The sequence below is a fragment of the Ambystoma mexicanum genome, chromosome 14, assembly GCF_040938575.1.
Source record: "Ambystoma mexicanum isolate Mex_15411 chromosome 14, UKY_AmexF1_1, whole genome shotgun sequence".
Classification (NCBI taxonomy): domain Eukaryota; kingdom Metazoa; phylum Chordata; class Amphibia; order Caudata; family Ambystomatidae; genus Ambystoma; species Ambystoma mexicanum.
This window is the reverse complement of record NC_090940.1, coordinates 349,618,235-349,643,592: the sequence shown is the minus strand read 5'-3', so window position 1 is coordinate 349,643,592 and position 25,358 is coordinate 349,618,235.

Below are 25,358 nucleotides of genomic sequence, written 5' to 3'. Positions count from 1 at the left end.
ACTACATTCGAACAACTCACTTCAATGATCACACTAAATCCACAGCCATATGCATGCTAGCCCACTCCAAAGGATCATCACCACCCCAAAACCACTTGCGACTCATAACCATCTATATCGAGGTGCAAACACCATCACAAACGAGTGTACCTGTGCATGCGTCTGTCAAAACAGAATCCATCAGATGGGAATGTTAACGTGCATGGACACAAGTGTCTGAGGGCGCGTCGAGACAGGGAGGGCTCAACAAGGCCAGATAGACGATGGTCCCACTATGGCAGCCCTGCATCACATAGCGTAGGGGAGGCGGATAGATCCCAAGAAGCCCTGTACATGGCAAACTCTGTATCAAATCACCTGCCCATGCATCCATTCATCATTCCCTCATCCCGGGATTAAAACGCCTGAATATTTACTCACATAACATTAGAAATATCCATTGAGTCTGTGCGTTATGCAGCCTGCAAAATCCACAGTGCCCCAGCCCGTAATTCCAGTGTAGTGAAGTAACATGTATTTGGGAACGTCCGGCCTCATCGCCCACGTCGCTATTGCGCATCCCAAACTATTCATATCAATCATTGCATCCTCGCCATGGCCCCTGTCTCAAGGACATTGAACAATAGTACGTTATATTTGCAGTCAGACCTGTGGGCATTTCCTCGCCGCTAGCTGAAAACCGAAAGCGCCGCCCTTCGAATTCCTCATTTGCAACATCACGTCGAAGAGGCATCTGTGGCCGTTTGAAATCACTAATTATTCCATCGAGTGCGGCTGTGTGTGAAAATGGCAACTGCCTTCACCCACAAATGGGACGCCCCGCCCGTCGTTGCAACTCGGTACAGTGATGCATGAGGGCCCACCGTTACTCGAGTACTACGTTCCACTGACCCTTCACAAGTCTGTTCGCGACTGCACAGATAGTATGTGAAACAATGGGACCACAGCAGAATGAACATATCAACCAATCTTACACGGCCATCGGGTACAAATACATGATTGCAATAGCAAGATGCCATTCCCCGAATTGCAGCGTTGTGCGCGGGACGTGCTCGGCCAAAGGAGAGAGCAGTTTGCACAGGTGGAATTAATCACCACAGGTGGAGGCCATACAGCCTGAAAACACATAAATTGCACAGCCAGTCTCCTCCCACAACCACACCGAAATGCTACCGGCAGGACTCGCGATGTTGGCCCTGGGGGACCTGATAGCACTGCAAGTACTCCAACTCCAAGAAGAAGACGAACACCAACTACAACCGGCCGCACGGAGGAGACGCAGGAGGAGGAGGAGGCCAAGGCAGGGCCAGCAAGGGACGCCAGCACAGCCACTACCACCACGCAGGCAGCCCGCAATCCCACGCCTCCGAGCACATCCGTTCAACCTCACTGATGAGCAGATCCACACCCTCTACCGTCTGGACCGGGACACCATAGCCGCCATTGTGGACATGACACAGGCTGACCTTGTCAGCATGATAGATAGCCCAACCGCCATCCCACCCCTACTGAAGGTGGTGTCTGTACTCCACTTCCTGGCCACAGGCACCTACCAGCACACAGTCGGACAGTTGCATGGCATTTCTCAGCCACTGTTCTCACGGACACTATTTCAAGTGCTCGATGCCCTCCTGCAGCACGCAGACGACTACATCTCTCTACCACGCTCGGAGCAGGAAATTACCAACACAAAAGTGGGATTCCATGCACTTGGCGGCATACCGGGTTGCATTGGTGCCATCGACTGCACCCATGTGGAATTGGTCGTCCCACATGCCATGGAGGCCCAGTACCGCAACCGAAAACAATTTCATTCCCTGAATGTACAAATGGTGTGTGACTCCAACAGGATCATTACACATTGTTGTGCCCGATTCCCTGGATCAACCCATGATTCTATGGTCTTGAGGAACTCTACAATACCACGCTACATGGAGCGACACGCAGGGAACAGATCCTGGCTACTCGGTGAGTCTCATTACATGCATGATTATGTGGGGTATGTGATTTGGCAATGACCTGGCAGGAAGGGGGGGGGGTGTGCGTACGTAGCAATGGCATTCCACATCATACGTTTCTCGTCCACATACAGGTGATGCTGGATATCCACTGAAGAGATGGCTCCTCACACCAGTCCGGAACCCACGGGACCAGCATGAGGAGGACTACAACCATGCCCACTCACGTACCCGTGTAGTCATTGAACAGGGATTAGGCCTACTGAAGACTCGTTTCCGCTGCCTCAGCAGGTCTGGCGGGGCACTCCTGTACCGCCATGAGAAGGTTGCAAAGATGGTCATGGCATGTGTCATGCTCCACAACATGTGCGTACGTAGAAATGTGCCCATGCCCCCTGACGCAGAACTGCAAGCACCTGATGATGGTCATGATGAGGGTGGGGATGTGGCAGCACCTCATGGAGTCTGCGAGGCACCGGAGGCTGTGACATTCGTCAGCATCTCATTGATGCATGCTTCTAGCACTCACGCCTGGTGGCTGATACATGGACACGGGACTCGTGGCACTGTGTGTGTCTGGGACATGCACAATATGGACTGTACGCCTATGATGGCCTAGTACACAAAGATCAATGTCCACACATCTCATTGGTTGATCGTGCACTGTTTATGGCATATGTGATATCATGTTGAACACCCTATCGACCCGCCACCCAAGTGAGCCCAACACACCCCCTCCACCCTCCTACCTCCCCCCCGAACACCAGTGTCCAAAGATGCTCATTGTCAGTGGGCTGTCGCTATTGCAAGCCCCCTCTGCGGGTATCAGGGGCACCCCTGCCTGTGGAGCGCAGGTTCCTCCCAGATCTACGTTGGGGGCTGCCCTGGACGGAACTTGCAACGGATGATGTGTCTGCCTGCTCACGTCCATGCATGTCCCTAAGGGTTTGCGAGAGCTCAGTGAGCACACGGCGCACTGCGGCAAGTTCGGCACATACGTCTTTGGACGTCGCATGCAGTTCCCCGCTCAGGCTCTCGGTGCTTCTCTCCATTTGGACTCTCAGGCTCTCGGTGCTACTCTCCATTTGGACTCTCAGGCTCTCGGTGCTACTCTCCATTTGGACTCTCAGGCTCTCGGTGCTACTCTACATTTGTGCCCTTAGCGTCTCTGTACCTCTCTCCATTTCTGCCCTAAGTGTCTCAGTTGATGTTTCTATGTCTGCCTTAGTGCCCCCACATTCATCGGCATGGTCCTTGAGGAGCTTGGCCAGTTGCTGCTGTTGCACGATTAACTGGTCGAGGGACTGTTGCCTCTGCTGGGCCATGGCCATTTGCGGGGGTGTCACAGAGGGGCTGTTGTCCTCATGTTGCCTTGCCACAGGGCTTGTGGGGGATGGCCAGTCGTCGTCTTGTGGGTGCCCCTGCGTGGTATCCTCATGTTGTACGGGATGGGACAGACAGGGGGATTGGGACAGGTCATGGATGGATCTGACTTCGACATCCCCGTTTTCTGTGTCCGAGCATGCTGCCATCAATGGGGTGCCACCTATGGTGCTGCTGCCACCAGAGGCAGTGCCTTCTGTGGCATCCATTGGGGGGACCTGTGGTGGTGGTGGTGTGGGCATGCTGGCTGCTGGGGTGCCTGTTGATGTTCCCTCCTCTGTGCTGCCACCTGATTTGTGCTGCTGCCGTGTCTTGATGCGTGCAGCTGAGGTGGAGGGTCTCTGGCCGTTGGTCTTGGCCCTCTTTGCAGGTGTGCTGGTAGGGGTGTCCTGAAGCTCGTCGTTTGGATCGGACCCTGTGGTGGAGTAAAGGAGGGCGAGGGTTATTGATGGGTCTGTGGGAATTGGAATGGCATTGTATCACATGCATTGGGGTGGTACCTGAGGGTGATTTGGGTCGGGGCCTTGGAGAGGCTTTCATTTGTGTGTGGAGTGAGGGTGCAGTTGTTTGGCAGCCTGCAGTTAGGGTGTGCCTGCTGCACGTGTAGTGCGTGTTTTAGGGGTTTTTAATTATTTATGTATTTATTGTGGGTTTTAACGTGCGCTATCAGGCCGATGTGTGTGGACGTTCTCCTGGACATGTGTTTCTGTTGCACTATGTGGACGCATGGTACTTCACATGGATGGACTGTGTGGATTTGGCATTGTTTTATTTGGCCCACCTACCTGAATCTTCGGATGTCTGCACTCCTTTCTCCATCCCTCCGACTCCCTCTATGCTCTCCATTCCGATGGTGGAGGCACAGATTTCTTCCCAGGGGGTCAACTTGATGGGTGATTCAGGACCTCCCCCGGTGGCTGTGGCAATGTTGCGGTTGGCAGAGAGTATGCTGCGGACGCGTATCCGCAGGTCGTCCCATCGCTTGCGGCATTGCTGTGGGGTGCGGGGTGCGGTCCCCACCGCACTTACCCGCTGTGCCACCAGAGCCCATATGGCCTTCTTGTTTGCAAGTGCCGTTCTGGTTATTTGCGTGGAGAAGACAACGGCAGCATTCTCCTGGAGGGTCTCTGTTAGCACGGTGAGTTCCTCACGGGAGAAGTGGACCTGCCGCTTGCGGTCGCACGCTTTCTTCGCTACTTTTCCCATTTTTCTTGGTTTCGCTAGGGTGGATGACGGGTTGGGGTGTGTTTCAGGGTAGTGATTTTAGTGGTTGTGTGGTTTTAGTGGTTTTATAGGTGTACGGCGGGATGTTTCCCGTTCCGGGCCCATGTTTTTACTTCCGTTTCTGTATATTTCCGGTCACCGTACTTTCCGGTAGGCGCACACTGCGGTGACCGCTAAGAAGGGTGGCGGTATTGCACCTAGGGCGCCGTACGGCGGCGGTGTGGGCCGTTTTGGGGTCATTTCCGCCATCGCGGACTTTGCACTTCCGCCATGGCGTGGTGCTCGTGCCCGATGGGTCGGAATGGGCCGCACTTTGCTCCTTCGTGCAATGGCGGAAACGCTATTTACGCTGTGGCGGTCCGGTCAGTCACTTTCCGCCAGGGTCGTAATGAGGGCCAATGTCTGGTATGATGAAACAATTCGGGTTGGAAGGGAGAGAGTAAATTGCAGATGATACACATGTTCTCTCATTCCACACATGCTAGGGATGTCCAAGATTCTTTTGCCCCAGGCTATTTCCTTTGAGGAGGCTGGATGCCTGATGCACCTGCCTCTTTGTAGAACATGACGTTTATTCCAGGGAAACAAAGTAGCTGCTCACTGGGTGAATGAAGGGGAAAATGTTTATGAGGATAACTAAGGAAATTAACGTGAATGCCCTAAAGTCAGATTACAAAGCACAAAGTGATAAAGTTTAATGAGGATAAATTACAATAGAGATCATAAAAGAATACAAAGCAAAACTAAAGATGCCCAGTGTACCCCTTGTGTCATATGAGACAGCTGATGCGGATAGAGGGAGCAGTGTGATATGGGGACAAATGGGAGTGGGGAATAATGCAATGTCATGCTGAAGGTCTGGTGGGTTTTAACCAAAATGTGGTAGCCAAGGTTGTTGGAAACTGCAAAGTTATTTCAGGATAGTATGTTCATGCCTTAACTTGGTTACATGAAAAACATCAACCAGTTGAAATAAGAAGCTTTCCACGACTGCCTCTGTGTTTCAGGTCAAATGGGTTGATTATCCTGGGAGCTAATTTGGGATGCACCAAGATTTTGCATAACACAGCGCTGGTGCGTGGAACAGCATCACTGATTGATCTTTGGTGGCCTGTGGGCCCAGAGCATATGCCCAGCTTCCCACTGACTGGAGTGAAGTGTACACCCTCATCACTTTCCATAGCCCTGAACGTGTTGTGTCATGAAGATCGAACTGCAGGGGAATATGGCACATCAAAGTGAGCAAAGAAAAATACTGAGAAGAAAAAGGGAGAGTAATTACATCTCCAGGAAAGGTTTCCGACAACCTGACCACTATCCTCGATGAGTACTGCCTGTTCTCTTCTGCAGCACCTTTTTTCACATCATTGCTACTTCCAGGAGTTCAGGCTGCAGCCAATGCAAAATGGCTGCAGCTTACCTGCCATGAGTTATTGCAATTAGCTAACTCAACTGCGAAAGGACTAAATGCAATCAAAGAAAAGATGAGGGTCTTGCGCTTTGTCCTGGACCTCGTAACAGCCATTGAAGGAGGAGCGTGCACCCAATTTGGGTCAAGCTGCTGCACAACAATCCCTCGTGGTGAGGCCTCTATTGGAACTTTAAGTGCAGCTATACAAGAGATAAGGACACTCCAGGGTTAATTGAGTGCAAGCTAGTTGCACAGTGTATTCGCATGGGTGCCCACCTGGCTTTCGGGACTGTTTCGAGTGACTGCCCCATGCTGGTGCTGCATCTCATCACCTTCTGAATCATTAAGAACACTTTAAAAATATTTTTAATAAGCAAAAAGGACATTTGTTATTACCCCTAAGTATTAATAAAAATAGCATTGAATGAAAAGCAGGAATAAATGAATGCAGGAAAACTAAGGTGAGGATCCTGATGGATGGGTGTTTACACAGTCTACTGATATTGAAAATTATAACCAGTATTCGATCCAATGCCTAAACGATGGGATAGGGTGTGTCTGGGTTGGAGAGGAACTGAATTGCTGGGAAGAGACTGGGTGAGACATGACACGATTGAGAAAATATGGATCATAAAAGTGAGGTTGCTAAAAAATGAGTGAAAGGCCCAAAAAGATTTAGTCATTAACAAATTAATAAAAGGGGGAAATAATGTAATAAAAATGCAAGTTCAGCTTGCTATGAAGGAACGCACCTATCCGCTGAGAGAGTAAATGCTATGAAAGGGGAAGGGGGCTCTTACTGATATTTGCAAAATTGAAAGCCTAATAAAACTAATCCATAAATCCTGAGGCACAGGTAAGTATGATCAAACTTAGTGGTAGAATGAAGCACAGTAAATAGACCCCAAAATCCTGCTTTGGCTTTAAATGTATTCCTGCATTTTATTCGCGCCAAAGGCCACTGCGGCTGGTACATTAGTACAGAGCATGCAATCCCAGGCCAAGCATTCAGAAAAGCGCACAGAAGTTGATAGAATTCGAGGTCAACTGATTAGTGCGTACAGGGTCTGCCAGCGAAAGAGGAAAATATGACTATTTTATAATTCAAAATCATTTATGAAATGTGATTTTCTAAGCAGGCAAGACCTGCAGCAGTTTCAAATCGCCCACAGACTGGTCGTTTCAAATGTTTCAATCATATCATTTTGTGCTGTGAGAATTGGGGGTGCATTGAGATGTCACATTATGGTGTTAGAGAGAATTCACATACATGTGCTAATTTCCTTCACCTTAGAGACCCTCAGCAAAGTTGCTTGATTTTGAGGACTTGATTTTTTTACCTGGAAAGAGTGTGAGCCTTTTTTGCCAATATTTCATGTATTTTGATGTATATTTTACACTTGTGTTCTTTGATTATGGAGTTTTAGATGACTCCATAGGCATCATCTTTTCATGTGTGTTACACAGCACCTTCAGTGCAGTCACACAGGCTTGTCTGGTTAGCTGTGTTCTGAGTAATGCATGATCATTGAGAGTGTGGTGACTTAGATAAACTGCTCAAGTTTGCCTAATTGGGAAGAAGCCAGAGTCTGCAGTGTTTTGGTTGCTACCCTATGGCCCCCCCAGAGATACAGTATGACTTTGGGGTCTCTGTTGGAGAGTTATGGCTGGCAAGCCTACATGCACTAAGAGACACCCATAGATATAGAGATAGAACAAGGAGCACAGGAAGACTTCCGGAACCAGAAGTAGCGTAATCACACAGGAACGGGAAAGAGCACGGCGGCCATCTTTAAAAACACAATCCATTGCCATCCACCACAACCAGGAGCCATCTGACCCCCAGAACTCTACCACACCTCCACCATTACCTGCTGCATCTCACCATGCTGAAAGCTGTTAAAAAAGCACAGATTGCCTGCGCAAGGAGCACTTCTCCCGAGAGCAGTTGACCATGCTGGCGGAGACGCTGCAGGAACATGCAGATGTTGTCTTCTCCTCCGACATGTCCGGCCCTGCAGTGCAGCGCAAGAAACAGATATGGGCGGAGGTTGCCCAGAAAGTAAGTGCCGTTGGCACCACACCCCGCACTCCCAAAGATGTCCAAAAGCGCTGGGACGATCTGCGTTTACGCGTGCGGAGCATCCTCTCTGCCAACCGCAACCTGGGGATGGTGACAGGCGGAGGTGCGGACTCCCCCATCAACTTGCAACCATGGGAGGAGATCTGCGCCAGCATCATAGGGACGGAGGAAATTGAGGGAGTGGGGAACATGGAGCGAGGAGCCCCGTCATCGGCTGATGCAGGTAGGTGTCTCAAATGAAACAATGCTAATACCAACACGATGATGTCCACCTGAACTGACAGTGCAATGATGTAGAGCAGGGTCCACCAGACACATATGTACAAGACTGCCTACAGGCAGTGCACAGCATCATCTTGTCCACATGCATAATGCACCCCATATGTGTTTCAACCCAGATGCTTCCATGCATCACCACCCAAAAGCCAAGCAACCCGTATGTCACTCCCACAATGTTAATCAACTGCCATTCCATATGAATGCAGCCACCCCAATGCATGCCTGATGGCTGTAGACCCATCACTAACCCTCTCCCTACATTGGTCCCCCACAGGGACGCATTCAGACAGAGGTGACGAGGATAGTAGGGAGGATGCTGCCACACCACAAAAGAAGGCCAGGGGCGAGGAGGGAGAACACCACCCCTCGACTTCAAGGGGTAGAGGCCAACCTGCACCACTGCGGAAGGCCATGAAAACCCCAGAGGCCACAGCACCAATGTGCACTACGGCCCCCACAACAGCACCCACACCAGCCACCAGCAACCAGGAGCCAGTGGCAGAAGGCACTGCATCGGCTGCGAGCAGCACAGTGGGTGAGACAGCTGCCACAGCAGACGTGTCAGACGATGAAGCAGATGTTCAGCTGCATGGTGCAACTACCACCACAGGCCCCCTGCATTCACCACGACTCTCCCCATGCAGCTTGCACAACAGCAGCATGCACAGGCTGTCTCCTGTTGATTCATGGCCCTCAAGTTCCAGCCCCATGCCAACTGGGCATGAGGAACAAAGCATGTTGGAAACCCCTCACACATCCACCACAGTTCCAAACAGCCAAGAGGGGATCAGGGTTATTCAGAAGTGCCAGGAGGAGCTGACAGGGCTGTTGACACAGCATATAACGGAATGTGGCCGGGCAAGGGATGACATTAGGGAATGTGCTGCATCCCTGAAAACAGCAATCGAGACCACCTCGAAGGACATTTGCGGCGAATTGGCTGCAGTGCGGCAGGTCCTCTCTGAAATGGTGGCAGCAATGCAGGCCATGCGTCCACCACAGTTGCCAGAACAACCTGGGACATCTTCCAATGCAAGCTCAACAATGACCAGCCTCGTGCGTAGGTCTGGCCGGAACCTGCGCAGATCGGACAGGGGTGCACCTGGTGCTGGAAGAGGGAGTGCTGTCGGTACAGCCAGGCATACTGGTGCTATGAGGACTAATGTTGCACGCTACTGCACACCATGTGTGGGGAAGTCAAGTGGGGAGGTGGAGGGGGAAGAGGGTTTGTGGGGGAGTTGAGGAGGGAGAGGTTGTGTGGTGGAGTTGAGGGGGGAGAGGGTGTGTGGGGGAGTTGAGGGGGCGAGGGTGTGTGGGGTGGAGGGCTTGTGCACTTTGTTATATTTCTTTAATACACCTGTTGGGAAATCATAATTCATATGTGCGGACATTGCTTATTGCGCATGTGTGCTTTATGGGTGAACAGTCTACAGTGTCCATGTCCCTGACACACCCAGTGCCCTGAGTGCCACCTCCATGTCACACTCCCCGTCCATGTGTGCTAGAAATATTGGTTGATCAGAGTCTGACGCATGGCATGTCCCTCCTGTGCATCGCTGCCTCCCTGAAGTGCAGCCCCAACTCCACCCTCCTCATCCTCATCGTCAGGTGGTTTCAGTTCAACGTCAGGGGGCAGTGGCACATTCCATCTGATGCACATATTGGGTAGCATGACACATGCCATGATGATCTTGGCCACCTTCTCATGGCCGTACAGGAGTGCCCCACCAGACCTGCTGAGGCAGCAAAACCGTGCCTTCAAGAGGCCATATGTCTGCTCAATCACCACACGGGTACGTGTATGCTCACGATTGTAGTCCTCCTCGTGCCTGTTCTGTGGATTCCGGACTGGGGTAAGGAGCCACCTCTTCAAGGGATAGCCTACATCACCTGCATGTGGGCAACAATGTATATGTGTAAGTCATCACATCATATGGGACCTGTATCAATGACACCATAGCATGTATTTATTTCCTTATTGCAACCACATTTCCATGCATGAATGGAGACACACAATGTGACTGCTATGTGTGTATTCCTCTTATGGACAGGTGTGCGTGCCATCGTCTAGTGGGCGCAGGGGGGTCCTGTTCCTTGTGAGTGCTCATGCGCTGTGTTAGTCCACGCCGGTTGTTTCCATGATCTGGCTGATGTGCAGTGATTTGTATGCTTTCATCCTGTCACTGTTGATGTCAGCCTCATGATGATCTCACTATGCACAACAAATGGTGACATGCAGTTTTGTTGGACCTCTGTGTCAGTGTAGTGGTGTATTAATGTATTTGGCCCTCATGTGACTCCTTTGTACGCAGTAATGGAGGACTGTCCTTTCTGTTGATGGTATTTGGTGCTGTGTATTGGCCATACTAATTGCTTGTAGCTGCATTGTGTTGCGAGGGATATTGCCTGATTGAGTACAGTGCACATGTAAATGGCTATGGAATGGTTGTGACACTGCATCATTTACATGGTAGGGCAGCTTACATCTTGCATTATGTGGTCAGGTTTCAGGTCTGGTCTGGCCTGCTTTGGGGTATGAGTATGGTCCATTTTCTCAGGCACTCGCAGCCAGGTGAAGTATGCATCTCCCCCCCATCTCAGGCAGGTGAAGTATGCATCTCTCCCCCCCATCTCAGCCAGGTGAAGTATGCATCTCTCCCCCCATCTCAGCCAGGTGAAGTATGCATCTCTCCCCCAATAACCTACCCACATTGCATTTCCATGAGCCTAACATGCAACTCACAGAGAAGCCAGGATCTCTGCCCTGCATGTCGCTCCATGTAGCGTGGTATCGTGGAGTTCTGCAGGACCATTGAATCATGTGTTGATCCGGGGAATCGGGCACAACAATGTGTGATGATCTTTTTTGAGTCACATACCATTTGCACATTGATGGAGTGGTATAATTTACGGCATGTGGGACTACCAATTCCACATAGTAGCAGTCGATGGCGCCAATGCAACCAGGGATGCCGGCCAGTGAATGGAAACCAACTTTGCTGTTTGGGATCTCCTGGGCAGTCTGTGGTAAGTAAATGTCGTCGCCTGTGTGCTTCAGGAGGGTATCAAGCACTTGGTTCAGCGTACGTGAGAATAATGGTTGTGATATGCCATGCATGTGCCCCACTGTGTGCTGGTAGGTGCTTGTGGCCAGGAAGTGGAGCACAGACACTACCTTCAGTAGGGGTGGGATGGCGGTGCGTCTTTCAATCAGGCTACAATGTCATCATGTATCATGTCCACAATGCTGGTGATGGTGTCCCGGTCCAGGGTGTGCATCTGCTCAGGGGTCAGGTTGTATGGACTGGCTCTGATGCATGGGATTGGGGGCTGCCTGCATGGTACCACTGGCTGGACTGGTGGGGCATGCTGGGCCTGCCTAACCCTCATTCTCCTCCTGGGTCTCCTCTGTGCTGCCTGTTGTTGTTGTTGTTGTTGTTGTTGTTGTTGTTGTTGTTGTTGTTGTTGTTGTTGTTGTTGTAGCTGGAGTTCCACTGCAATCATGTTCTCCAGCCCCAGCATTGCTAGTAGTATGGGAATCATTTTGGTGTGTAACTGGGTGTGGGAAGGGGTGGTGTGTGCTCCTTTTGTGCTGTCCCAGTCTATAATTTCTCCACCTGTGCTGATTGTGTGCACCTGTGGCAATTGGGAACACTGCACATGGCCGTTTACGGGTGGTCCGCGATGCCGGTATTTGCTCCATGCCGGTAAGGTACTTTTCGGCCTTCAGTAGGTTGTTATTTGCATGTCCGCCTGACTTGTGATGACCTCCTGTTTACGCCATGCCGGTATTGCCGACATGAAGGGTCGGTTGCCCCATGCTGCTATTAGAGGCACCATTAATTACGGTGCTGCTAATAGCGGATTGGCGGGTCCAGATCATCCGGAGCGGTAAGCAATGCCGGTAATCCTTTACCGGCATCGTTGTTCCCTTATTGCCCAGGTTGTAATGAGGCCCAATGACATTTAGAGATACGCTTATTGAAGCTATAGTTGAATACCAATCTAACAAGGTACTAGGCAACCGAGATGAGACTCACATTTGGATTGAGCTGCCTGAGAACCGCTTTATCTATGAAAATTGCCTTTCTGGTCATAACACTTCCACTAAAAACTACAGGCATTGATCCATGCTTACTGCAAAACCACAATTCCAATCAAATATTGCCAAATACTGTGAATGCATGTCAGTTTTGTCATTACTACGCATCATCTTGAATTGGTGTTAGATGTGCTGTGGCAAGTTCTGATATAATGAGTCAACCACAACACGAACCAAGGTGCCCAAAAAGAAAGTCCTAAGAACAAGTCCAAGTGGTAAGTTGCCACAGTGAGCCACGCCAGCCAGGGTCAGTAGGCATAGACCTCTGTAACATAGAGGACATACTTATCAAGTGTAAACATGAGGAAAGAAGTACAGTGACCCTCCAAGACTTATGGAAGAGTTGCCCCAGAATTGGGGTTAGTTCTCTTACATTACATTAATGTTAAGGGTTGAGTCACCCTTTCAGATAACTGGGGCGAGATCAAGGTCTTTCTATCCAACAATGGGTATGGCAATTTTACAGTCATGTGGGGGATGCCATAGCCTAACTCATTAGTAAAGTCTCAGCCTACCCCAAGATCTAAGAGGTATCTATCTACCTTGGAGATCACCATACATGGCATGGTAATGTTAGGCTTAGCAACAGCCTGACTCATTCTCCTGAAGAGGATATGAACGCACCCATTGTAGAACAAAAAACTGTGAAAACTGTGTCTTGTACATAACCTCTTTTTCATAGTTTCTCATGCATTATTTATCTCCATGCATAGTTTCTCATGCAACACGTATTTCCCCACAGTGTTGTCTGTGGTACATCAGGAGAGATACTGTCTAAAAAAGAATGAAAGATACCTCTAGCAACACACATGAATTCTCTTTTTTAGAAGAATTCCGCAGACACAAAATAACAAAATCCAATTTTCAACAGGTGGTCACAACCAAAATGGGAACAAGACGAAATGCAAGTAGAAATATCTCAAACAATTCCACAAAGACAAGAGGATATAAGAGCCGGATAAACAAACAAAGGCGGAGGACAAAGAGGGATGCAAACACGGTCTCAAGGTAAAGGGAACAAGTGAGTCTTGCCCTTAATCTGTCAGGGCATCAGATAGATGATACCCTCACAACAGCATTAAACAAAGGACTAAATTACAGTCCTACCAACAAAGCTCACTACTTCCATACACAAGTTGACCTGTTTAAATTTTGCAGCAAGTTGAAATTGAAAAAATATTTTGCTGAAACCCCTAAGAAAATAAAAGAACGCAATGAGCAAGATATCTCTGCACTCACTGTGGAAATCTTCATGGAAAACCAAAATATAAATGGAAGAATCACACCTAAAATTGAAATCAAAGTTTATACCAAGCTTGATGGAAAATAATGTCATAGCCATCTTTCACAAGGCTGTGAGCAATGACTTAAGACGCAACTATTTAAAGAACAAAACTTCTAAAATCAAACATAATCTCTCAGCAGCAGAGAAAAGAGAAATTGAGAAACTTGCAAAAAACCAACAGATAATAGTCAGATCAGCTGACAAAGGTGGTAATATTGTGCTTATGGAAAGAATTGAGAACATTGCAGAGGGCAACAAACATTTAAGTAACATCAAATGTTAACCGATCCTAAACAACAACCCACTTAAGGAACTACACATGCAATGGCACCAAATGGTGAAGAACTGGGAAGAAATAAGCTTACTATCAGAGGAGGAATCAGACTACATGGACAACACGCAACCAATAATGTCCATCATCTACTTCTTACCAAAAATACACAAGACCTTTGACATCTTTCCATCGGGCAGGCCCATAATCAATGGGATAGGATCTCTGACAGAAAATATTTCACAATATATTGATCTACATTTACAGCCGCTCACAACAGGACTAGCATCATACTTAAGGGATACCAAACACGCCATCCAACAGATGGAATCAATACCCTGGGAAAATCATTTTCTATTTGTCACTTTAGATGCGGTGTCATTGTACACCAGCATCCAGAATCTAAAAGGTTTGGAAACAACTGAATTATTCCTAAAAACTAGATCTATTTAATTTCTACAGCAGAACAACATTATCCTGGAAATGCTACATTTGTGCTAACCAACAGCATCTTCATGTTCAACAAAGTTATCTATAAACAGGATCAAGACACAGCAATGGGTGCCAAATTTGCTCAACCATTCTAACTTGTTCATGGGACATTTCGATCTCAATCATGCATGGCAACATTTCGCATTTTATGAAAACCATGTTGTGTACTGGGTCGCTATATTGACGACAAACTAATTATATGGAATGGAGACAAAACAAAACTATAAGAATACATTAAACATCTGAATACAAACAGCTACAACATAAAGTTCACACACAAAATTAGTTTGGACATAATTGAATTCTCTGACCTTAAACTCTATACAGATGGGGAAAAGATATTTACAGACCTTTTCATTAAACCCACGGCGGTCAACAATGTGTTACATGCAGGACGTAATCATGTGAAACACATCATTAAGAATATCCCCTATGGGGAAATACTAAGAATAAAACGAAATTGTAGCACAGTGGAGAAATTCAAATTACATGTACTGGATCTTAGAGAAAATTTCACTCAAAGAGGATATCGAGTAGATGACTTAGAACGAGCAATAAGAAAGGCTGAGAAAATATGCAGGAACAGACTACTGGTTAATAAACAGAAAACAGCAAACTAAAACACACTTTCAATTTTATTACCACCTCCAACAGTGAAGCATTAATTTTGACAAAACCTCTCAGGAAACATTGGAATATATTGCAAACAGATGAGACACTCAATAAACACATAGAGGACAAACCTATGATTTTTTTTCGGAAAGCTCCTACTCTAAAACAGAAACTAAGCCCAAGTCATCTTAAAGGAGGAAACACCAACTATCTAAGCAAGTTTTTGAACATGCCGGCACCAACAGGAATGTACAAATGTGGCAATTGTAAAATTTGAGTCCAAATATTGAATTGAGTTAAAAAAATAAATCTACCAAATGGGAAAAAAGCAGGAGATTAAACAATATATCAATTGTAACACCAAATTTGTTATTTATGCCATAATTTGCATTTGTGGCAAAAATTATGTAGGGCACACCATAATGCCAATGACAATTTATCTTCTAGAACACCTGAGAGCCATAAAAAATGGAGATACAAGATACGCTATGGCGACAGATTTTAGTCAAGAACACCAAATGTCAAAAATCAAAGACACTACATTCTTGGGCCTAGAAAAAGTGGTAATACCGAAAGAGGTGGAAATCATGAACTCCTACTACGAAGAAAAGAAGCAAAATGGATTTGTGCTTTAGACACATGTCAAACAAGTCTAAATACAGAGCATGTGATGGCCTATTGGATATAGACTATGATGTTCATAAAAAGTTAGTATAATGTTAATGAGTTTACTTGATGTGTTTATTATATGCAATGTTCAGAAATTGTTATTTCTTTTCATAATCTAATCGTATATCTTTTCTTTTTTTATATAATTGTTTTGGCTGAAGAAAATACATTTCCCAACCTTTCAACATTTTTCATAAGATACAAATATAAAACAATTTCTCATTTCTTATTTACAACAACATTAAAATAACATGAACAATACTTATTCTTCTTTATCATCATAATTCAAGTAAAATCAATGTATGCCTTGTTTGCAAGTTCTCCTATACCCTTATGATTAATATTCTGTAATTCCAATGCATTTAAGTAGTTAACTGTTGCATACTGTATAGATTTTTTGTTCGTGTGAAATACAGTAAGCCATAAATGTTCATGTGTAACATTTATATGCCCTTCAAAAAAACGGCTTAAAATATTTACATTTTAGCGGTAACAATTTAACACAGTCGATTAACAAATGTCTTAGTACCACATTTTCCATATGACAAAATCAACACTTTGTCTTATCTCTAAACAGCATATTGCGTCTACACAATAGGTCAGCAGTCAACCATAAATGGAGTCTGAAGCGTAGAAATGCAGAACGATGGTGTGGGCTAGGTGATACCAATAAGTAGCATGCCAGTTGTCCATATTTTTCAATTCAAATGGATTTTCTCTGAATTTTTTATATTGTAAACATTGTGAGTATGTTATATTCCAATCATGCGCCCACAATTTCTGTTTTGCCTTATTTGGATTATCTCGTAGCAATTCTATCGTTATACCTGCGTCATACAGCAATTTCACCGCCCTCATCCTCCATGTTTTGATAAACTCATCATGCATTTCTTGGGACATATATTTTGCCACCAATTGTATCAAACCATTTTATGATCAACTGTCAATAATTTCCGATATAACATACACCATTTCCACTTATACATGACATGCAATGAAATTAAACCCAACTCGTATCGAATCAGTGGAAGAGGCTCAGACATGGGCAGTGATAAGATTTTCTTCCAGTAAGCACCCTCAATTTTGGCCCAATATGCATAAGAGTGCCATCTTCTGGTCTCCGTGCAATATAAAAAAATTGGTGTCATCTTTTGTTTATAATAAACTATTAATGGTTGAATGGAACATGTACAATATTTAGCTCTGATAACTTTCACTTGAGAAATAGCTGTTTGTAATTTAATGAGTTTACTTCCTTCATATGGTATGTTAGACGGTTGATTGTTTATTAGGACTCCCAAATAGAGATAACTCGTAACCACACTCAAGTTACTGTTCTGCAGTACCCATGAGTATGTACGATACCTCTGTTTTGGATTGCCAAATTGCATGATCTGGGTCTTATTTACATTGATCGATATATAATTTGTTTGTGCATAGATATCAAGTGCACTCAGCATTGTTTTGAGACCCTGCAGAGTTTTTGAAAGAAGGACCATGTCACCGGCGTACAACAACCAATTTATAGGGGTTCCCATTAATCGGGGTACATCAGTGTTCAATCCATCAAAGTTGCGACCTATGTCTAAGATGAAAAAATTAAATATTGCAGACGCTAGCAGGCAGCCTTGTTTCAGGCCACAATCTGTTTTTATGTCTTTGGATAATAGGCCGTCTCTCCTTAGGCGAACTTGAACACTTGTGTTAGTATGAAATTGCACTATCCACTTCAAAATTGACCAGGGACAGCCCTTGTTCAGTAATTTTTTATATAGTATTTCATGCGGGACAGCATCAAATGCAGTATGGAAGTCAACAAACGCTGCAAAAATGGGTTGTTTGTGTTGCTTGCTTACTTCAATGATTGCATTGAGGGTGATCAAATTAATCATTGTTCTTAGTCCCGCTATGAATCTAGTTTGGAATTCATCCCTTAGGTTTCTTTCTTAGAAGCCAGGCATTGAATGCAGCCAATAGAAGTCGTGCAAAGATCTTGCCCGGCAGTCCAGCAGTGCAATAGGTCGATATGATCTTGGATCAGTCCTGTTTCCTATCTTATCAATTGGTACTATTATAGATTTCTGCCAGGACCGTGGGATCGAACCCATTTGCAGCACATGTGTAAATATTTTAAAAAGAATTGATGCCCATACTATTGGATTAGGCTTCATCATAAGATTGTTCAAACCATCTGGGCCCGGTGCTCTTGATCGACTGAGTTTGGATATGCAATGGATTATGTCATCCATGTCAAATTCAAGGTCGTGACTAATTTTTATCGCTGTCCAATCAAATTCCATTTGTGGGAAAGGGGACCGGTAGGCATCAGCATAATATTCAATCCATTTTTCCTCTGGAACAGGGTTAATTTGAAACATCATTTGTATTGGGGAGGTGGCATCATTAAGTAATGACCAAATGCCACCCGATGCCTCGCTATTATCTGTGTCATCATTTTCTTGCTATCAAGCAGGTATTGGGCAGATTTTCGCATTCATTGCCAGTTATTATATATTAGCTTCAGGCGTTTTATCCCATCAATATTTTGTGTCGTCAAATTTCTAGATAGTTGTCGTATATCTTTTCTCAATTGAGTTTTCCTTATTTTTACTTCCAGATCGAATGCATGGAGATGTCTGATCTTATGCTGACGACTAGGGGCCTTCTCTTCAAAATATATTTGCATGGAATCTGTATAGCAGCCTCCCTGTTTGGGGTTCAGGCCTCCTAGGTCACTTTCTAACATTTAATCAAATATCAACAGTTTATGACTCGTCCATTTTATACGATTTCCAGCTTGGTTCGCTTCAATATGTTTCAATTCATGCTGAATGCTCGAAGAATCATACTTCGAGAGGCATGGCCACTTCCATACTAGATGTAACTGGCTATGATCACTTAATTCTGTTTCTTGCACAAATAAAGATGTGACCATATTCAAGAATATCTCATTGGAATATATATAATCTAGATGTGCGGAGGTCAATTCCCTTCGCCATGTTGTTTTTGTGGGAATGTCCCCCTCAATGGATCCATTTAGCATAACATAGTTCCTTTCCTTCATCATCTCAGTCCAGTGTAATTCATCATACGAACATGCCTTGATCTTATCTGAAAGTATAAGCAAATTAAGATCACCCAGTATTATCATATGATGTATGGTTTTATCCAACAGCAGTCCATTAAGCACCTCATTCATAGGTCAGAAGAATTTTTCAGAAGCCAATTGTTGTCTTCCCCAATGTAGGTTAATTAGGTTATCGTAATTGATGATTTGTACATTTTTATCACTTGGATATATGGAGAAGAAGAGGTGCACGGTGTTACTTTAAGGTTCATTGATTTTTTAATAGCTATCAATAGGCCTGCCATTGGTCGACCAAATATATTTTTGATAGCAAGTGTCATATAGATGTGATATGGATCCCTTATAGATCTCATATAGGTTCAGTGGTCAGCCATGTCTCCTGGAGTACGATGATGGCATAGGCATTAAGTTCTTCATTCTTGATATTTATAAAGTGTCTATGACCTTGCGTATTCCAGGAGAGTAACCTTACATTTTCATTTATCTCACATTGTTATGAAGTGTCTACATAAGATCTCCGGCTGTCAAATGAGTTCCTATTCCATTGCATACTTTGCTCCGTATCCATCACAGTTGCATATATTTTCGAGGGTATTACAGTTGTTACTGAAGGCATTCCCGAAACTATATCTTGAGAAATGGTAAAGCCCAAATTGAAGAATTCTGACCTTGCTTGCCAAATGGCATTTAATGTAATGCCAGATCTCATGAATATTCTTGCTCTGGATGAATCAGTATGATCCGTAAACTCTAACAAATCAATGTCTGAGCTTACTAGATCTTGTAACATAGTGATTTCTGAGCATATACTCAAAATATTCATGCGATTTAGGTCATATTTTTCAAATGGGTGATCTCGACAAGTTAATAATAGTCGATGACGATGTTTATATTCACCCAAATCATGAGTTTGTGTATCATGCCCCATTATGTTATTTGATCTTGCCAAGAGTGTCTTAGAGTTACTATGACCAATTATGGGTCCCTTTAATAGAAGGGGCAGTTTTGGTATCAATATTGGGGCTTCCTGAGATGTTACTACATTCCCCAATACATCTTTGGGTTGTATCATGTATTGAGCTATGGAATCTCTGATTTCGTCTCAAATTTCTTGAATGGAGGGGAGCATTTGTTCGCTCATCTCCTGTTTACCACCTAAACATTGTGGCCGTGCTTCTTTATCTTGTATTACAGCAGATGATTTTAATTCTGTAATGTATTGTGCTATGGAACCTCTAATTTAATTTCTCATTTCCTCCATTGTGGGTGAGGTTTGCTTACTTACTTCCTGTTGAGGTAAGTGTTGGACCTGATTACTTTTTTCCAGTGCAATCTCTAAGTTTGCTGGATTAGAGATCATAGCTACCAACTTATTTAAAGGTTCATTCTCTTGAACAGAAGTTGAAATCTGAGTTTGCTCTTTGTTAGATTGCTTAAGTTGTAACAAATTTTACTTTTTCATTTTCGCAATATTTAAATAGGTTTTCTGCATAGTCGGTTTCTTTATTTGTACGCTTTTCTGGGCTTTTCACTTGATTGTCATAACCAGCTTGTGTCTTTGTAATTGATGACACGTCGTTGTTTTGCCCATAAAAGAGAACGGATTGATCAATTTTGGGGTGATACATATTCCAATCCCTTTCCATCATTAGAGCCGATTACCTTATTCTCCAAGTTTGAATCTTGTTCTTTGCTACCTACTTCTATGTTTGTAAGTGGCAACTCTGATGGTGTTCTATTAGTGGCAACCCTAGCACTTTCCAAACTAGTTGAATTTATACATGGTTTTGCTTGTATTCTGCTGTTAACTACGCCACTTTCACTTGATGCAACTTTACCCTCAATCATTATCCGTTGTTTTTCCTTTTGTATTTTTTCAACTTCTAAGATTTTATCGGGTATCTTCTTAACTACCTCTGACAATGTATTTTGAGTTTCAAAGAGAGTTCTAGACAATGGCAGGTGTGGTTCTGCTGAAGTTTTATCCACAGCTGTAATTGACTCACTCATGGACAGGTTAGATTTACCAATATTCTTAGCACTCTCTCTTACCAATTGCTCTAGCATTTCTTGTGTATTAATTTTGATTTCAAAAACTTCGTACTTGGCACTTTCTCTCATTGTTTGTTCTAACATTTTTGTATGTATATTTATTTTCATTTCAAGAACTTCATATAACCTTACTATGGACATCAATGCAGTGTTCATAGTGCATAAGGTGTTGTTTAACGCTGGTGCCTCAGGAAAAGATGGGCGGCCAGCCCTTTGTCCATTAATAAAGAAGTTATGTTCCAAGGCCAGTTCCTCAAACTTGGTACCTCGTGGTCTTGGTGCTATAAAGGAAATCAAATTGTTTAGTGTATGATCTGATGATTAATCAAACATAATCGGTGACTTAGATAATTCATGGCATGGGGTGTTTGTCTCCTGCTCCCCTATAGAATGTCTACATGCCGTTTTTTGCTTGAAGGACGTTTTTAGATGTGTCTCTGATAATGTGCTCCTGTGACTAGAATGAGATATGTCACCTGTGTTGGAACATATATACATCACATCCGCAGTATCAATACAAGTATTATTAGATGCATTCATGAAACTGATCATGTCTTCATCAATTTCACCCGCAATTATTAATGCCTCATGTGCTGCTTGCAAATTCTGTTGTGCTAAAACTGTGCAAGGCTGTAACGGTAAGGCAGGTAATACAATTTCTTGGACAGGACACAAGTTATGTGGCATTGTAATAAGTTGCGTGGATGCTATTTCACCGCTATTATAAGCGATGAGCATTGTTGAGTCAGATGTTTCAGGGACATGTGTTAAGTTGGCGCCACTCAGATCACACATATTGGTGCCATTTTGATTAAAGGAATTGGTAGGTCGGATAGTAGATATATCCTTGAGTGTCCCACTCTTCATTTGAAGCAATGGCTCCAATAAGGAACTTACTGCCTTGACTCGCGACTTTTCAGATTCAATCATTACATTATCAGCTTGATCAAGTCGCTTATCAGACATTTCTGTATTGTCGACTAATACCAATGTCGTTTTTTCCTGAACCAGCATTTGGAGAATGGGGTCTTGCGCGCCTACATTCTTAGAATTGCCAGTACAAAATTGGCGAAGATCAGAAGCTAAGGATATTTTTCTTTTTAAACCGCCTATTTTGGAACTTGCTGGAAGTTTTTTTTTTTTTTTTGTTATCAGCAGCACCAGATGCCTGATTGCCTTCTGCTGCATCAGATTCACCTGGCATGCCTGTTTTCAAGGTGTAGACCACTTGCTGCCATAACCAAATTTTTACAATTAAAACAAAAAGGGATTGCTGTAACTCAGTAGAATTCCGCTATTTGTTGTGTCTAGCGCGAGCTGATACTCAGCTCTATCAACTGTTTTATTAACAGTTTGTCAATGGTATAAACAGAATTTTTTCAACAGTTGAAAGTTCCACTACCTTGGGCTCTCTCCTTCTGTCCGCCTACTTAAAGGTTGTTTTATCCGATCTTCAAACGCCCATTATAGCTGTTTCACTGGTGCACCTTGCACTATGCACAGTGAACAGTAAACAGTACTCTGGGTACTTCCACAGGTGCACGCGCAGGTGCGCTGTCTTGTGGGTATTTGTTGTAAGATGATGACGCATAAGGGGGAGGGGTCTCCTTTCTAGAGAAAACACCAAACAGAAAAAGGGGACTTAGATGCTGTATTTCAACAAGGAAATTTTGTTATAATAAAATCGTTCAGTCCACAAAGTCCACAAAGTTATTTACTTGTATTAAGGGGCCAGCTGCAGTCCGGTGTCACTGTGAACGGAATCCTCCCAACGAAAATCCAGCAGCTTGGCACTGTCAATCTCCCGCAGCAAAACACAGAAAAGCACACGTTGGGTCCTTCCCAACAGTAAACAGTACTTTGGGAGAGCCTTTTCCTTTTTTTCTCTCTCCTATTCTTCTTTTTTTGGAAACTACACTTTGATATTACATGGACGCAGTAGCGTCCATGTAGTTATGGTTAAGTTGGTGTTTCCATAGGAAGAGCATTTTCTGGGTGGCTTATAACTTCGCTCCCTCTGGACGAATCCTTGCCAAACTTTGCAAAGAAAGTATATGGCCAACTTTTTTTGCAAAGTTTGGTGAGGATTTGTCCAGGGGGGGAAAAGTTATAGGGGGTGTCCCAAAACTTGTGTTTCTTCCTATAGACATAATGGGAAAAAACTTTGCTCACGGCCACAGGCCAAACCGCTGGATGGATTTACACCAAATTTGCGGCAGGAGCGGGGGCTTGTCCCTGAAAGCGTGCTTTTGCAAATTTGGTGTAAATCCGTCTAGTAGTTTTTTTATAAAATGACCAAAACGTAAGGAAAAAAAAATAGTGATATCTGTGTTCGCTTCACGGACGGACTTCCCTGTTCACTACGCGGAGAGCACCCCGATTGGCCCATGGCCTTGCGTCATGTCCGCGGACATGCAACGTGTTCGCTGATTGGACGGCAAGAGGCGTGGAGCGCGTCAGATTTTCTGTGGTGCCCGCCATCTTGTATTCGCCGTCGACCGCGTACAGCGCGGTGAAACGTGGATAAAAAATTGTATTTAGTGCCGTGTGTTGGTGTGTAAGAGTGTTTGGGGAGGGTGGGGGAGTATGAGATAGGTTCAATGTTTTGTTTTTTTATGTGCTAGACATTTTTGTTGTGTTCGATTTGTCCGCGGAGAACACGGCTGTTCTGACATTTTGTAAATAAACTAAATGGTGGGGTGTTTAGAGGACGGAGTATGTGTCATTTTTGTTCGCAAGGATGGTAAAAATGAGCTATCAACACCCGCGGTGTACTTAATTGTTCATAAATACACAAACTGGGGGTGTCCTCAGGACGCTGTCCGTATTGTAATCTGTCTAGTTGAATGTGTTCTAAGAACACTCGTGGTGTCCCAAAATGGTTGCAATTACACAAAATGGGGGTGTTCTGAGAACGTTGTTTGTATTGTTCGTTGTCAGGGTGAAAGTGTTTTAAGACCACTCCTTTTGTCCGCTAATAATACAATTTCCTATGGGCGTCAACCGACTTTTTGTCCACTAAAGAAGCGATAAATCTGGCTGGTGTGCGCCGACATTATGTGATAATCCTATGACTGGCGCTATTGACCTGGCTGACTTGCTTTTGCGACACTAAATCATATCTCCCGCCCCTAAGCCTGATATTATCAAAGCATTCATATTCCCCGCCTCTCTCCGTGACGTTACAGGGTGCATCATCAAACGCGCCCAGTCCTCTCCAGTCCTAAGTGACTTGACACAGAACCCGGAAGACAACACATATTATGTCACAACACAGCGCGCCACAATTCGGAATATGAAACAGTGATTTAAAAGCAAACAGCAAGATTGTAAATTTTGTAAAGTACATTTTTTTGACATCAAATGTTTAGAGATTATTCAGCAATTTGCATTTGTCTTTGTTGTCGATCCGCAAAAGTTCATGTTGAGGCACGCGATGTTCCTTTGCGATACAGAGGGTGTTAGATCAGCTTACAGCTCAGTGTGCCACAATTCGGAATATGAAACTGTGGTTTAAAAGTAAACAGCAGGATTGTACATTTGGTAAAGTACATTTCTTCACATGAAATGTTTAGTGAATATTCAGCGATTTGCTATCGTCTCTGCTGTCGATCAGCAAAAGTTTATTTTGAGCCATGCGTTGTTCCTTTGCGGTAGATAGGCTGTTGGTTTATGATAAATGCAGTAAATGGTCGCTCTGATAATCGGAAGGTTGCTCCAACAACGAGCCATTAGACCACCCTATTGGTTGGTATGTTGTTTGTAGCCGCTAGTACTGCGTAAGGGCATATTGGTCCTTGGCGATTGTCCCATAAAATGGTGAGGGTCATGAAGTTTCATATTTGGACCTGCACCTGGCAGTTGAAGACCCCATCCGCTGGAGTCTGTAAATCGTGACATAGGCAAAATGGGGCAACATACGTGTTTTAAAAAACATAAATTAGTCTTACCAGCCGATCTTCATTAAAAATCATCATTTTATTTATTAGGGCGTGAAACTATTTGCTATCGAAGATAGTGCAACTGAGTATGTTAATAATAAAATAATAATAATTTCCCATTCATATAGCGCTAAGAGCCGTGAGGTATCTAAGCGGTGCTTATTATTACCCACGGTGTGTGGAGCTCATTTATCGACCACGGAAGGATGAAAGGCTGAGTTTGGCCTTGCCGGGATTCGAACTTGCGTTAGCAAGCTGTGCACAGATGTCAAAGCGAGCGTTGTACTCGCTGTGCCACTTGACAGGCTACAGTGAAGTAGCACAGCGGGTAGAGCGCTTGACCGCCTATAGACCGGTTAAATTATTTCTATTAACCCACCCTGTGTCGTCTGCCTTTTTCAGAGCCCTCTAAACGACAGGGGATCAATTCGGCGGTGATAGTGCGCGGTAGAAAACATTATGCCACTTTGAACAAACAAGCTCAACTTGAGCGGTCTTTAATGCTACG